Source organism: Heloderma suspectum, chromosome 6, assembly GCF_057233095.1.
Source record: "Heloderma suspectum isolate Gila_16-S chromosome 6, 16-S_ref, whole genome shotgun sequence".
NCBI lineage: Eukaryota > Metazoa > Chordata > Lepidosauria > Squamata > Helodermatidae > Heloderma > Heloderma suspectum.
Window position 1 is genome coordinate 60,481,637 of NC_139463.1, and position 6,431 is coordinate 60,488,067.

The following is a 6,431-nucleotide window of genomic DNA, read 5'->3' on the forward strand; positions in this document are numbered from 1 at the left end:
TTTTATGGCGTGAGAATGGAAGGTGTCTTTCTAGATGAGACCAAAGGCCTATTGAGTCCAGGGAGGGGTCCTTGTCCAGTGAGAAAGGACCATCTTTGCATGATGCAATAGTCCCAGGTTCAGTCTTTGGCATCTCCAGGTACGGCTGGAAAAAGACCCCTGCCTAAAACCCTGGAGAGGAAGGAAAAGTTCAGACTTTCTAAAATGGTGATCCTATCCATTGTGTAATGGGAAATGCTGTTGAGTAACTCCAAGTCATTTTTAGTGCACTATCCATCGCATGTTAAACCTCTCTCTCCCCTTTTAGGTGTCTCCCCCTGTGAGATATGTGGAGGGGTGCTCCCCAGAGCACCTGAGAAAAGTTCTAGATGGGAAGCAGGTTTGGTGCTACAGATGTGATTGTTGTCCAGATGGGATGATTTCTAACTGGACGGGTAGCTCAAGCATTCAGAGCCTTGAAAAATGGCAGAGCAAACTGGGGTTAGCATGGAGTGCAAAGATCATGGGCAAGGAGAAGAGACAGCCATTGCATAATTTGGTGGTTTTCTAGTTTTCAGACTATTCACCATTTCCTGAAGAAACCTTCTATTGGAATAATAAAAGAATAATAATGTACGTACTTCGATGTTTGCATTGGCTCACCTTTCTATGCATAGTTTTTTAAACACCATGTTTCCAACCTCAGTCGGTTTGGCATTAGACATGAAGCTGAACGTTGATCAGTTGTTGTAGCAATTGGAGCATGATACTCCAAAGTCAAAGAAAATGTGTTTTACTGTTTAGTAATTTCAGCAGTAAAGGAGGGGGGCCCACATCAAACTCTAAACCACGCCCCGTTTGCAAAGGTGACAGTTGCGCCGCCCCCCGTTGAGACTGGGAGTCCCACCCTAGCCGGAAGCCCCACATATGACCTTCAGGGTCACCTGACAGGGGTCATGTGACCCCTCTATGAACTCGCCATGCCACCGTGGACCCATAGGAATTGGTTTTAGAGCCCTAGGGGGCACAGGCGCGGAAATGGCCCATGGTGCCATTTCCAAGCCGCACCCGGAGTGGTCCTGCGGGGGTCATGTGACCAATCTACGAACTCGCCACACTGCCATGGACCAATAGGGATTGGTTTTAGAGCCCTAGCGGGTACAGGTGCGGAGATAGCCCATGGGGCCTTTTCCAAGCCACGCCCGGATTGGTCCTGCAGGATCATGTGACCCCTCTACGAACTTGCCACGCTGCCGTGGACCAATAGGAAGAGGTCTTAGAGCCTAGCCCTGTAAGGTCACGCCCCGCAACCCCATTGACCAATAGGGACCACCTTGCCCCCAGAAAAACAGCCTTTTATCATGCCCAGACATGTTTTCTGCCCAGAGAATGTGGCGCAGCCAAGAGTGACTGAGGGACCTACAGGTTTTACTCATCTCCCAGTACCCTTGTGCATTCAGCCCAGAAAAATGGAAACTGCAGCTATGAAACCTGGAGTCATAAACAGTAAACCAGGGAAAGGAGCTGAAGTCATAGCGACTGTAACAGACAGCTTACCTTATAGTGGATCAATTCATCCAAAGAGCAAAGAGACCTGTCTACCAGTTAAAAGATTATGAAGGAGACACAGTAGTGGGGGCCTTCTATCCTGAAGAATTACAGAAGGTTAATGCAACAGAGGATAGGGTGTACAGGATCGAAGAAGTCCTGGCTACAAAAGGTAGGGGTAGGAGAAAGTATCACCTAGTGAAATGGTTAGGCTGGCCTAGCAAGTTCAACAGTTGGGTGCTCGCTTCTGATCTTTGTGAACCTGTATAAAAGGGCAGAACAGGATGGGTGACAGTGGGTTTTACATTACCCTGCCTAGTAATGCCTGTGCAGAGGTTTTCCCACAGAACACCATCTCTGCATTTACTATACGCCTAGCATGATCTCTGGACCTTCCAGGGTCATGGGAAGTGGGTCTGGTTAAAATACAATACCCTCACAGCTGGTACACTCTAACTACCGATGCACCCATTGAAATTCAGCAAGGGAAAAGCAAGTGGACCTTTTTTCTGCGTAGTGGCTATTATCCGAGCATTCCTGATCTGGTCGAAAACAAGCTTATACAAGATAAACCAGGTGGCCCGGAAATGACTATGCACTATGATGCGGTGTCTGGAAAAGTTCTTGTTAAAGCCACAACACCGTATAGCGTAGAAGCCAGTCCAGAGCTGATCCGCATATTGGGGCCGTTAACTGGAAATTCTGACATTACCAGTAGGGGTGGACGAAAGTCACTTACCTTTTCTCGCAGCTTGTTCGCGGTGGGGGGGAGCGCTTCGCTGCTCCCCCCGCGAAGTTCAGGCCGGGGGCGGAGGCTTCCCGCCTCGCCCGGCCGAGATTCAGGCTGGGGAGGAGGCTTCCCGCCTCGCCCAGCCGAAATTCAGGCCGGGAAGGAGGCACCTCGCCTCGCCCGGCTGCAAACACGGAAGTAAAAAAAAAAAAAAAAAAACGCCCCCTGATAGGCTACGTGACGATTCACGTAGCCTATCACGGCTAGATCTGCAAAGTCAGCCGTGATAGGCTACGTGAATCGTCACGTAGCCTATCACGGGTGACTTTAAAAAAAAAAAAAGCGCGTACGCAAATGGCGGCCCCCATAGGGAGCTGCCATTCGTGTTCCTTATTTAGTTGCTGTAGTCTACGTAAATGTTTATGTAGACTACGGCGAAAATAAGGGCAACGCAAATAGCGTTGCCCTTATTTTCGCCGTAGTCTACGTAAACATTTACGTAGACTACAGCGACCAAATAAGGAACGCGAATGGCGACTCCCTATGGGGGCCGCCATTATCCGTACACACTTTTTTTTTTTTTTAAGTCACCCGTGATAGGCTACGTGATGATTCACGTAGCCTATCACGGCTGACTTTGCAAATCTAGTCGTGATAGGCTACGTGAATCGTCACGTAGCCTATCAGGGGACGTTTTTTTTTTTTTCTTTTATTGCAATGGCGGGGGCGGCAGCCGGTCAAAAGACCAGCTGCCGCTCCCGCCCCACTCGAACACCCGACGAACCGCCAGCCGGACCCGCCGCCAGGAGGGACATTAAGGGAAGGTAAGTCCCGTCCCGGGGGGGTGCGGGGGGGTGCGGAGGATTTCTCCCCGAAACTTCTTCGGGGGGCCGAACACGTTGGCGCTCGGCCCCCCGAAGTTTCGGGGAGAAATTCTCCGCCATCCCTAATTACCAGTGGTTTTAACACCTTATATATCTACACAGATATCGTGGAACATCAGATTGTTGGGGACTTTTATGTACCTTTACTGCGTTGTGTGCCGGTGCGTGGACAGAACAAGGAATGTGTCAATATTGGGTATGACAAGCCTCACTACATACCTGTGAGTAAGCATCACATCGACACCATCACTGTTGAAATAAAGATGGATCAGAACAAAAGTGTACCATTTCATTTTGGTAAGGTTGTTGTGAAGCTGCACTTTCGCCCCCGGAGATCCCAGGTATTTTAAAGTTAAAATGGTCATCCTAAAAACATATGCGGAACCTACCCTGTATAGGGGATATTATAGGGCCCAGGCCGGAAATGCGTTGCCAGGATTCCATGGTGCCCCTATTATGTAGGGGGTGGGGATTGGCGGGATTTTCAGGAGCCTTTTCCGAAAAGCAGTTCCCCTTTTGAGAAGAGGCTTGGACATCATCAAACCCCACGCGAAGACTGCTGCACGTAATATTGCTAAAGATGTGGCTGGTCACGTTACTCAAGCAGTTCTGAATAGAGTGAACAATCCACTTTCTCAAGGGGGGTCAGGCCTAATGTATATTAAAAGGAAAAGTAGCCGAAAAAGAAAAGCATCATGGGTGAGATTGCTTGGACCACCCCACCCCCTTAAAAGAAAAGTTGTGAGAGGAAAGAGATGTCAGAAGCGTCGTGTTGTAAGAAAGAAGAGACGTCCAGCTGTGTCAAAAAGAGATATATTTTAGACGCAATCATGGCTTTTATCCACTGCGGCTCTGAAGAATGCACTAAATCTGAACTGGATCTATTCAGCATTGGTCCTACGCAGACCAGTATTGAGAGAAGTTTATTTATCGAAGTACCCCCCTTGTCAGCCCTGACAGAATCTGCACCCCTAGACTTCTTCATCGCAGGAAATGGTGAAGATTATATGGATCTAAATAACAGCTTGCTCTATGTGTGCTGCAAAATTGTCAATGAAGATGGGAGCAACATTGCTGCAGATGCGGCAGTAGGCCTGGTGAATTACCCCATAGCATCCATCTTTAGTCAACTGGATGTAACGGTGGGAGATCGACTTATAAGTCAGAGTAATAATTCTTACCCTTATCGTGCTTTCATTGAATCTGTGCTGAACTATAGTGAGGAGACTCTAGCAACACAATTCTCAGCAGGCCTATTTTACAAAGATACAGCTGGGGAACACAAATCTGCGGGTCTGGACGGAAACAATCAAGGCTTCATTGAAAGAGCAAACCTAACAGCTCAAAGCTGAAAAATAGAGCTATTGGGACATCTTCATACTGAGCTGTTTTTTTCAGGAAAAGCTGCTGTTAAATGGAGTTGACGTGAAAATTAAACTTACATGCAGCAAAGATGCTTTCTGCTTAATGACAGAAAACGCAGCAAGACGTTACAGACTGCAAATTTTGTCAGCCTCCCTATTTGTGAAAAAAGTGAGGGTGGCCCCTGGCGTTGGCTTAGGCCATGCAGAGGTTCTGTTGACAGCCAACGCCAAATACCCGTGGATCGTGTGAGTATGAAAGTGTTTAGCATTCCCAGAGGAAGCCGCGTTGCCAATCAGGAAAACCTGTTTTTGCGGCAACTGCCTAAACAGGTCGTTATAGGCCTAGTGGACAATGATTCCTTCAGCAGAGCTTTCAATAAAAATCCATTTAATTTTCAGCATTATGATATTAATTTCGCAGCTCTTTACCTGGATGGAGAGCAAATCCCCACGAAGCCACTCCAACCCAATTTTGAAGATGGAAACTGTGTAAGAGAATACATGAGTCTGGTACACACAGCTGGCAAACATATGAAAAACAGGGCCCTTTTAATTAACCGTGAGGAGTATGCGAACGGTTACACACTTTTTGCATTCGACCTGACGCCGGACCAAGAATGTGGAGATCACTATTCTTTGATTAAAACTGGGAACCTGAGAGCAGAATTCCGTTTTGCTAAAGCCCGGGCCGCCACGGTCAACATGATTGTTTATGGTGTTTTTGACAATGTGATAGAAATAAATCACCGGAGAAATGTCCTGTTTGACTATACGTAACATGGACAGCGTGCAGCTAACTCGTGTGCTATCTTCAAGCTCCTACACCAGAAAGATTTTCTACGGTGTGTTTCCTTGTGACTTGCTTCCCAGTGGGAGGGTACACCAAAGGCCTGTGGGGTTAGTAGTCAATACCCACCCCCACAACCTACCTGGAGAACACTGGCTGGCCATCTACTTGACAGAGGATAAAAGTGGAGAGTTCTTTGATTCCTACAGGCACCCGCCCAACCGCCGCCTCTTCCCTAAAACCATCATGGGTTTTTTAAGAAAAAATGCCAGGAAGACTGTGTTTCAACCCAGGCAACTCCAAGCCGATGAGTCCGTGGTTTGTGGCTACCATTGTGTATTTTTCCTGCAGCAGCATTGTAAAGGCCTAACATTTAAACAGATTCAAGAACTGTACTCTCACAATTTAGAAAGAAATGATCAAATGGTGGAACATTTTTGAAAAACAAGAAGAATATGTCCAGGCACGCCTTAGACATGTTCCAACCTGCCCAAAGCTGTAGATCATGTCGTGATTTTCATAGCCATCTTTCCCAATAAAGCAACCTCTATTGGGGGTTTGTTAAAGCAAAGAATGTCTTGTCTGTATGTTTTCTAACTATTTACCCTATTCTCACAATTTAGAAAGAAAGGATCAAATGGTGGATCATTTTGTAAAAAACAAGAAGAACATGTCCAGGTATGCCTTAGACAAGTTCCAACCTGCCCAGGCAGGCCTTAGACATGCTCCAGCCTGCCCAGGCATGCCTTAGACATGCTCCAGCCTGCCCAGGCATGCCTTAGACAAGTTCCAACATGCCCAGGCATGCCTTAGACATGCTCCAGCCTGCCCAGGCATGCCTTAGACAAGTTCCAACCTGCCCAGGCATGCCTTACACAAGTTCCAACTTGCCCAGGCATGCCTTAGACATTCTCCAACCTGCCCTACGCTGTAGATCATACTGTGCTTTTCATAGCCGCATTTCCCAATAAAGCATCCTCTATTGGGGTTTTTAAAACAAAGAATTTCTTGTCTGTATGTTTTCTAAGTATTTACCCTTAAAGTAGACAGGCACAGCGCAGATTACTTTAAGTTTTTTATAAATACTAATTTATTTTTTAGTCCTGATAAAACAAAAACCACAAAAGGTTACATCATAA